The sequence below is a fragment of the Erpetoichthys calabaricus genome, chromosome 8, assembly GCF_900747795.2.
Source record: "Erpetoichthys calabaricus chromosome 8, fErpCal1.3, whole genome shotgun sequence".
Taxonomy (NCBI): Eukaryota; Metazoa; Chordata; class Cladistia; order Polypteriformes; family Polypteridae; genus Erpetoichthys; species Erpetoichthys calabaricus.
This window is the reverse complement of record NC_041401.2, coordinates 66,737,682-66,747,968: the sequence shown is the minus strand read 5'-3', so window position 1 is coordinate 66,747,968 and position 10,287 is coordinate 66,737,682. Positions and strand designations below refer to the sequence as shown.

The window sequence follows — 10,287 nt, the reverse complement described above, 5'->3', positions numbered from 1 at the left end:
AGGCCCAAACTATACTAACACAAAGACTTAACAGAAGAATTAGGGTGTGCCCATGTCGTACACTGCCTACCGCCGTCCATTCATTTTTCATGTGCCTTTTTCCATTGGCAGAGTTGCGAGCACAAAGCCGTTGCTTATTATTTGGTAATAACGGAAATATACAGTATTCAGGCTGGGCAGTAACAACCGTCACCTTCCTCCTAGTTGACCCTCGCCCCTAAGCCTCTTCAGATTTCTCCCCTCGGTGACTCACTGGGCTGGTCCCAGCCACGCGGCGGCCTAATCCCTCCTAAATGAAAGCAGATAAGTAGTGCTGAAGTTCTTCCAGTTGTAGCATAAGATGCGCTCCGACCAATTTGGTACTCGCTTTCTGTTCACTACCGATACCAGGAGCCTTTCGCAATCTCACCTGCAGGCAAAAAAAATGCGAGACATATGAAAACTGCACGGGAAGAACCAGGAGACAAATTAGTATGAAAATATTTATTTAACTAGATTATCCCTTCACCTCCGCCGCCTGTCTTGTTTAACTCTTTGGCATCGATCACTTTATCATCGTCGTAACATGCGGTTAAGTGGCATTGGGTGTACTGCGAAAAGAAGCTTTCTCATTTCTTTCCCAAGTGCAGCAGCACCTGACGGTATCTGAGGCAGAGGGACGGACGTTTTTCAAATAAAGGCAAAGGAAAAAAACGGCATAAACCCAAGGTTTCAGTGTGACGTTGCGCAGTTTGTGGATGTGCCTGGTAGTGGATTATCTGAAATCAGCCCATGTGAGGGGGGGCGGGCGGGCACTTTGAGGTAACGTACTAAAACTCATCCAGAGTTTGAGCACGAACACTCGGAAAGGCAGCGAGCACAGAGCACGGAACTCCGGGGGTCGGCGACTGGGCTCTAGCTGAGCCTCCCCAAAACAAGCAACCCAAACAAAGAAGAGGTAAGTACGCACACTTGTGGCCGCTTATTTTAAAAGCCCATGGGGGTGAGTGATGTATGACAGAGATGTGCGAATGTGGCTTTTATTATAAATCAGTATTTAAAAATCATAATTTAACGATTTTCAAGACGAGTGACAAAATACGCACACATAGTCACGCAGAACACACTTTTTTTTCTTTTTACTTATTTTCAGTTTTTTAACTATAATTCGAAACTGGTTTTGCTTTAAATATTTATGTTCTTTATCGGCAATCAAAAGAAAACTATCGGCGAGGAGTTAAGTAGTCACGTTTGTAAATTACCTTGACTTCTTGGTTAGGATTTTACATTTTTCAAAGGCATGGGATTAAATATATCCCTACTGCTGAAACATTTCTTCATTTTTAAGTACTTTTTAAAAATATCGCTCAATCTTGACTTCCAGTTAAACGGGTTAACTTGAGGCATTATTAATATATTATTTTTTCTTTCCTTAAAAGAAAGCTTCACAATTTAATACCTACGCTTTAAATTTATTTATTTAAAAGAAAATTAATTAAAAGCAAATTCAGGAAAATTAATTCAACAATCCCTTCAAAAAACATGTAAAACTTGCTCCGGGACGTGGAATAATGGGTAATACGTAAAAAGTATTTTTCAGTATAGGTTTATGAAACAGAGCGAGTATAAAAGAATACACGGACTTAAGTGAATGCAATAGAATGTTAAAATCGTTGCATGCGATGAAATGTCAGTTAAATTTTTACGAAAAAAGTCACATTGTCATGATTTAAAATTACATTTAATGTTTACTGTTTAAAAAGAATAGATTTGAATTTTAGAATTAATACTTTATGAACGTTTTTAGATATTTTGATTACTGATTTGAGCTAAATGTTTCCGCAATTTCAATTATTTCTTAAATGTTAACAAGAATTTTAAATCTTACAAGAAAGATATTTTGTGAAAATGTACATTTGTTTTAAAGGCGTTTTGATATTAAAAAGGGCATTATCGTCGTTGGTCGATAATGGGTGCGAATGCCTCCTCTGTCCAGGTCTAAGTGGAGGTTCCAAGTTCTCCACACTTGCGATAACTGGTAGTTAAATTGATGGTTACAATACTCCTTTTTCTTCTCACACTCCAAATACACTCGTGGCAGTTTAAACGGCAGTTCCGAATTGGGCTACGGCTTCCCGGATCCTAAATTGGATTACGAGGGTTCGGGAAACGGGTAGATGGGGAATTAATAATTTACATCAATTCGAAATCCTTAAAGAGACGCATCCCCGTGGCGCAGTAAGGCTTGCGTAAAACCGATAGCACGAGTCCAGAAAAATAAAAATCAAATATTTCTTCCTGAGGATTCCGAACGTTCATTTGAAGCAAGGCGAAATTAAAAGTCTGACCTTGTGGGGCAAACTGAGCGTTCTGTGGGGATTGATTTTAAATTGCCGACTACGATCTGCTTTTCTGGATGCAGGAGGTCAGCCGAGCTGTGGCTCACAATTAATCTCTAGATTAGTAGCCCAGAGTCCTTTCTTGTGCAAATCCATGTTGGCTCACTACTTGCATTCATATTATTTATTATATGGCGCCTTTCACAACTCTATTACTCTTCGCTAGTTGCATGCATGGGTGACAGTATTTAGCACCCCCGAGATTCCACTTTCGTCTCTTATGTCCTATGCATGACAGTACGGGACCCATCGGTCTTGTCCAAAGAGTCTCGAATGTCGCCCTAACTCCTGCGCAGCTGGATCAAGCACCATGGAGTGGTAATCCTATGGGGCTGATGATTTCGCTGTAATTGGTCTAATTTGTTGCTTTCTGCAAGAATGCTCTAATTTGTCTGAAATGATTTTCACATGTTTGGCTTGCAGTGGTCGTTGGTGAGGCGGCGCCGTGAGGTCGGCGGTCGGACTTGTGCCAGCCACCTGCTCTCTGAGGAGCGCTTTGAACCCGAGGCAGTTGGAGCAGGACATTTCGTGCAGTTTATGCAGTGATCTGAGGTACAGCTAACACAGGGGGAAAAAACCCTTTCCAAACTGCAACGAATCCGTCCATTATCCAAACCTTTCACCCCACTCGGGTTAGACAGAAGACGGAGAAATAGAGGATCGATTCGGCAATCTGACTCATGATATCCACTCGCGTGTTTTCTATTATGGTTTAGGAGCCATCCCCGGACGGGGCGCCAAAGCATCGCAGGACATCCGCCTTCGTACATGAATAATTTAGAATAGAAAATGTTTTTAATCTAATTCCAGCCCTGGGGGTAGGTGGCTGCCACAGCTCCAGTATAGTCTGAAGCCACTGGCATTACCAACTCTACACAGGCGCAGAGCGAGTCAGGATTCAGACCTACTGTTCTTTAAAGGGTTTTCTGTTTAAATCACTGGGTCACAGTCCCAACCTGTCACCCTACCAACAAAATCATTTAATCCAACAGGACGCAGTCTTGGTACTTAACCTGGAAGCATCAGATGCAGCCCCGTCCACCAAGGAAACTGAACTGTTTATAATGATTTAACACTGAATAGGGGTTTGGTTTGTTTGAATATTTTTGCAAAAAATACTAAATGTAAATCTGATTTTTTTTAATTTGAAACATCTCTCCATGGCCCAGGTGTGTCTCTTCTGATGAATTGCCTGAAAAAGGCAAACATCTGTTTTCCAATTTACCCACTATTCCGTTTTGCTTGGTTTATGACTCTGAGTCTCAATCCTAATTCTGTATACAGTTAGCCATCAGTCCAACTATTTTTAACCTCAGAGCAGTTCAGGGTAAAGCCAATTTATATTGATTTTGTTTTTATACAGCACTCCTGGGTACAAAGCAGCTCCTGTTTTGTTAAAATACAAAATAATTAAATGAAACTGAAAAATCAGTAGTAGATTATGCAGTAGGAAATGCCACTGATGGGGTAACATCAGAGGGAATTTAAAATCACTCCAGCAGAATGCTGATGTAAAGGGAAAATAAACGTTTGGGGCCTGCAGACCTTGTGGAAAGTTCACATTCAGCAATGGCCCAGCATCCCTGCCTCCCCAATAGTCACTGAAAAACATCCCAATTCAGCAGCAGCAGTGCTCAGTAGGAGAACGCAAAATTTGGTGCAAACTCAAGTTAGGAGGCAGTTACTGCCCAAGGTTTTAGTAGCAAAACAGAATTTTAGCAGCCTAATATGATTTATAAGTGCACAGACCCATAGTAACTCACCTCCTCTTGCTGCTCTGCCCACTATTCATATGTGGTCCTACTTGTTGACTCAATAGTCCCGATGGATAAATCTGGGTCGCACCACATCTGAGGAAGCAGTAATGTAGCATAAAATAACGTCAAACCCAATTCTGGAATAGATCCAGCTCTATTGCAGCAGGATTGGACACAATGTAGGAGGCAGTCCTGGATGGTCCACTCACACATCCAAACAAAGTCAATCCCAGATTATCAAATTGGAGATGTGGGAGGAAAGCAACACACAGTAAAAAGTTGCTTCATAGCATCCAGGGTTTGAATTGTGCACAAACACTAAACACTGCCCAAAATATAAATAGTGTCTCATCATTAGGGCCTTATCCACTAGTTATCACTAGCTAGATGCTGTGGTTTTTCAGGCTGCAAAGGTATTGCTTTATTATTTTACTTCCTCACATGGTAAAATGTGGGACCCTGGGATTACTCACAGTGGAGATAAGTGTATAGAGAGGGCAGTGAGGCTCATACTATATAATGTGATACCCTCCCAACTACAGTAGAAGTCAAAAGACCTACTTTCTCAGCTGAAAGAGAAAAATTCCCTTTAACTCAACTGGATGAGCTGCTGCTCCCGACTATGAGTATCCAAGTTCACAGTCATCCTCTGCATGTGAAGAGTTGAAACTGAGCAGGTCAGGACTCTTAAGTAATTTCTTACCAGGGAGGAGGGGATTGAGGTCTCGCATTTTTGTGTTTGACCCAGATGCACAATAATCTAATATCCCTTAAGGAGGCAAGATGATGCAGTAGTTCAAGGAATTGAAAGCATTTCCCTGGTTTAAAACCATACTCCAGTGTATTAAATTCTGTCACCTAGGTGACTCTCAGAGGATCGAATCGTGGCCCTACTAAGCTTGGTAATTTGCGTTCAGATTAAATCCCAGCTCAGCACCCATTGTTGAGACAACCCAGTTATTAAAATAGTTTAAAACCAGGTGGATTCCATTTTATACCTCTGTGTCGTAGAGACAAGTCCCCTAATTATTATACAAAATGTTGTGTATGAAGATTTTCAGAGACCGTCCCAATTCATACCCTTGCACACTGCAGGTACTGGTGAGTAAAGAGTTATAAATCCAGAGTTTCCTAAATAAATTAACTTTTTTTTCCAAATCCCCTGGGCATTCCTGAACTAATACATCATACTGTCTTGTGTCCCTCCAGAGTAGTCCGAGATCCAGTCTGCTTACCTCCTTATATTTCCTCTTCTAATGCTAGTTTTCCATCAGAACCTGGTGAAAAGATAAACCTAGTCGAATGTTTTGTTTCCACAGCCTTTTTTCCCCCCCAGAGTATCCCTTGAACCGCCCATGAAATACGGGAGTTGGCTCAGATCTTCTCCTTTATGAGCCAACCTAGCAATGTCTTCAGTGAATCCATTGTGACGTAGTAGTCACTGACTGGTTTGGCATGGATCATTAGCACTAAGCACTAGTTTTGTTTTGGATTACAGACAAAGTTTAGTCTGGCCTCATGACCATATTCAGTGTGACTAGGAAAGTTCAGACAAGTGATGTGACTTGGTGATGTTAAAATATTTGAGACAATTTTAATAGGAAATTAATAAAAACAAGATCTGAGGAGGTGACTTTTAGAGATGACCTTATTTTACAAGTGAGAGATTAGATATAAATGAAAACTATGCCCATAAATCAAGTCATTTTACATTTTTGGGTAAAACAAGCAGATTCTAGGGTAGTAAAACACTGGTTAATAAAGACGATGGCTTCTTTTATTCAGAGCCAGACTCAGAGACCAACAGGCAATTAAACTGGGTTCAAACTAATCCGACCTTATCCATTAAAATGTACACAGGCACTGATCAGCCCATTTTAATGCCACCAGCATTATGTTACAGTGGGAAATTAGATAAATTTCTTTATGGCAATGTTTCCAAAGCCCATCTATCTACTGCACCATGAGTAGGAAACCACATTGTCAGAAAAAGTTTCAGGAGATTCAAAGCGTAAATCGATTAGAATTGGACTTTTAGTTTATTTAAAAGTGGTTAAGTCAGTCACAGGGCAACAAGTCAACTTACCTTTCTGGTTTTTCACACCGATTACTGCATTCTTTTAGCAGTTTACTTGCTCTTTTCATGTTCCTGTGGGTCTCTCCTAGGTTTATCACACCCACATAAAGTCCAAAGACTTTAGGTTGACCAGCAACTCTAAATTGTCCCATTCTGTGCAAGTGCATGCATACTGGACAAAGTTGAGGTAGTGAGTCAAAGAAAGTAATCCTTTACAAAGTACCAATAACTTTTCTCCAACTGTAAGAGGAATACTTTACTCATTAATTACCAGGGAAAAATTGGTATCACTAATTACTTTACTTTTACTTTACTCTCAAAACCCAGGCAAAAAATGTACCAAATGGAAAATACAAGGATAACAACCCAGCTGTCATTTCCACATTTTAAAAAAGAAGATATGGCCAATAACACTGAATGCAATTGTGCAGATAAACAAGTAAACAAATTGACTCACATTAGAAATGTGCCATTTTAAAAATATGAAACAGTAGTTGGAGGCCTTTTGTTCACAAAAAAAGTAATTAAAACTAAAAGGTCTAAATTAGCAAGAAACGTCCTAATTTGGGATGATAGTGAGAAATGTAATGATTTACTTTGAGGTAAGACGCATATAGTAAACAAGATTAGTTGCATCATATATTTGACATATTAAAATGTGTGCTTTCGTTTCAAATGTTTAAAGCTTAAATACTCTGGATTGTAATAGAAATGTCATTTTTCACCCCCTGAAACAGAGAGCTAAATTCCTATTCAAGGGTAAAAAAATAACACCAGATTTATAAGCCTCAACCATGAAATGGTCCAAAACAATACGCCCACATGCTTATGTTTGAAATTTGTCATTTTTAACCTTCTGGCAGTGGCTATTAGAGGGCTAGGACCACCAGTAAAGGATCGAATATCAAAATTTTCATATTTGTGATCAGCAATCTCGAAACAGAATAAAACATTTTTCTAAGTTTTGTGAAAAAGTATAACTTTGACCACACGTTGATGTGGCATGCACAACTTCAAGTCCTTGTAATCGTTTTTGCTGAAGGCACTTCTCGGTTTACTTTTTATCAAAAGGGTGTACTTTCCTGCACAAAATATCGTATAAAAATGACCCAAAATGTACGGTCTTTTGGGTCTGGTGAAACAAAAAGGAAGTACCCAAAAAGCTCTTCATCTTGTATAACTAGATATCAAGAGGAGTACAACTGTATATCCTAAAAACTGAAGTGATTTCAAAGCATTCATAAGTAACTGTTATGGACACAAAACAGACTTAGCCACTCGAGCACGTAAACGTGGAGTCGGTAAACGGTAAAATGAATACCTTTGCAGCGACCAAAAGACGAGAGCACTTGTTGTTCGGGTAGTCCCAGGTACCTGCAGCGTTTATTGTGTAACATAATCAACACGCTCGTGGCTCTCACTCCTCTTTCCTTGGTGTTCTTTACACTTATCGCAAAATAAATCATGTACATTTTGTAATTAACAATTTTATATTCACTCACAACAGAGGTAAAGACTCAGTTACCTTATCCGTACACAGACTTCTCCGTTTTTGCGGGAATGTTAAAGAGATGTGACGAAATAATCGAAATGCATGTCGGGATACGCCGCTATATGACGCAGATAGTTTCCATTTGATTGGATATCGAAGGCTTGCCGGGCTCGGAAAATCGGACTTTGTTTTGAGTATTGATCGAAATTGTACATCACGAGGAGCAAAAAATATTAACGCAGCTAATATATGTTTAATTATACACCCCACGATTCACTTCTCCACTGCTTTCTTAAACTAGAATTAAATTCTCTCTGTAACCCATAATCTTTCAAGTCGCTGTAAAAATAAAAATGTTAAATTTTAAAGTTTATTTTTTAATAAAGACAAAGCCGACCTCAATACAATGCCAAAGTAAGTGAACTATCATGTAATGTGGTAAAATACTACTGATCAGTCTTTGTTTCCAGAAATTTGGGCGAATTACAATTTTGTTTTTATTTGGGATTTATTTGATATTGATGTAAGCATTTTAGGTTACTCCAAATTTATTTAAAATTATGGCTTCTCTGTGTCTTATCCTGAATTTATTTTAGTTTTGAATGCTATTCCTGCGAACTTGTATTTATGTAAAATTTTCATTTAAACACACTAAGCTTTCTTTATCTATTTATTGGTACTCTAAAAATGTAATAATACGTTTATTAGGATTCATATTTCTTATTTAAAACAGATTATTACAAAAGTGTATTCTTTATGGGGGACGGTTATTAAAGATAAAAATTAATTGACAGAAAGCATGGTTAATTGCTTAGGAATATTTTCTTTTACAAAAAGGTTTATGAATAATTGTGAATAAACTCCATAGAATGTGCCCAGTTAATGCCCTTATAAGTAAAATGTTTCCAGATGTTGATATTAATTGTACATGTTGTAATTCACAACCAGAAGAAGTTCATTACCTTTTCTTGATTGTCCTTTCACTAGAAACCTATGGGAAGAAATATCTGCCTGGGTGTCACAGAAATGTTTTTTTTTTTTTTCATATTAAATAATACAATTTTCTTTTATGAGAACAGATCTCTTAATTATATTAATTTCTGGTCGTTTTTATATTATTTGGAAAATATGCATAAATGTAAATGGATCAGATGTAGTCCCTTATTTCAGCTCTTCCTTACTGTTTTATGTAAAGTCTCTTCAGCAAAGTACAAACCATAAAGCTTCGAAGTTGGTCAAAGCCTTCCAGTCTATTGCCTAATAATTTCTATCCTTATGAGACTATTATTGTTTGGTTGTTTTCTTTCTTACTTTACCCTACTATTTTGAATGTATTATTTGTATGTTTATTTATAAAAAATATGTTGCATATTACTGTATGTAAACTTTATTGTTGAAATAAAATCTCAGAAAAGATCAGGCATTGTCATAAAAGTGAATGTACACTACTCCCCCCGCACAAACGTAGTGCAGTGCAAACTGGGTGGGAGACACGGAAGGTGTAGCCACACTCATCCCAGCCAACATTACATGAGACTGAATCCCTGCCCATCAAGACGAATATATATTATTTAAAAGGAAATGTGTAACGAAATTCTAGTTAAGTATGTAACTGCAATGTGATTACAAGACTTTAAACCTTTAATATGATTATATTATGCTCATACTTTGTTAGGTTACAATAATGTGTTCCTTTATTTCGCGTTACCCAGACTCTCACCATGGACTGCTTTTCTCATGCAGGGCTTGGTCCTTAATTTATGCCTCTTCTGGGTCAATAAAACTATCCCTATCTCCTACGTTTCATTAGGAGCTAGTTCTGACCCTTGCCTGAGGTCAAGGCTCATTCAACTGAATGAACTTGCCAAACCAAACAGAACCACTCTTACATGAGTAAGCATTACAAAGTAAAGACGCTAACCTCTTTTAATCATTTATTTGCCCCCAGAGCCCCCTGTTACAGAATAAAATGTATGCTTGTCTCCCATAGCTGATTAGGAAGCTTGGAATGTTTTCACAAAACTTTGATGTGAGTGCTCACTAAAACAGGCACTATATAATATCAGGTATTCATTTTGAACATTAATTATATTAATTTAGCTGGCATTTTTATCAAAAAAGTACTATGGAATGGCTCATACAGTATATCCATATAAATTGCATTTTAGTGACACCATAAGAAATCACTCAATGGAATATTTTGCAATACAATAAAACTGATTGCACTGTACAATAATATACAATCATCTACATTAACTTATATAAAATTTATTATGTACACAAATGAACATAAGGTAAAATGAACAACTTTGAGCACATTGTGTCAAATGAAGTAACCATGCTGCATAGATAGACAAACTGGTAAAGGGGTGGCTTAATATCTCTCTCCATGTCGACATTTGCATATCGAGGTGTGTTTATAGTTCATTAATATTTAAAAAAAAAAAAAATTATGCATCTCAAAAACTACTTGTGCAAACATTTTGAAAATTATAGGCCTAGTTCCATGACAAAATGGAGCAGACTGCAAAACTCCTGGTTAAATTAAACAAACTCTACAGCATTTATCATTGGACATGTTGT

At 37.9% G+C, this 10,287-nt stretch overlaps 1 protein-coding gene across 4 annotated transcripts in view; it reads left to right on the top strand.

Moving 5' to 3' along the window:
* The first annotated feature begins 325 nt into the window (after window positions 1–325).
* The window catches only part of slc6a4a (solute carrier family 6 member 4a), a 56,738-nt gene continuing 46,776 nt past the window's right edge, over window positions 326–10,287 (top strand). Inside the window, exons 1-2 of one of the 4 annotated variants that reach the window (XM_028806678.2) lie at window positions 670–937; window positions 2,802–2,930. The gene's annotated coding sequence lies outside the window, so the exon portion shown is untranslated. Of the gene's footprint in view, window positions 472–669; window positions 942–2,801; window positions 2,931–10,287 lie in introns of those variants that run through there. The other 3 variants (XM_051930851.1, XM_051930850.1, XM_028806677.2) reach the window with 3 other exon arrangements.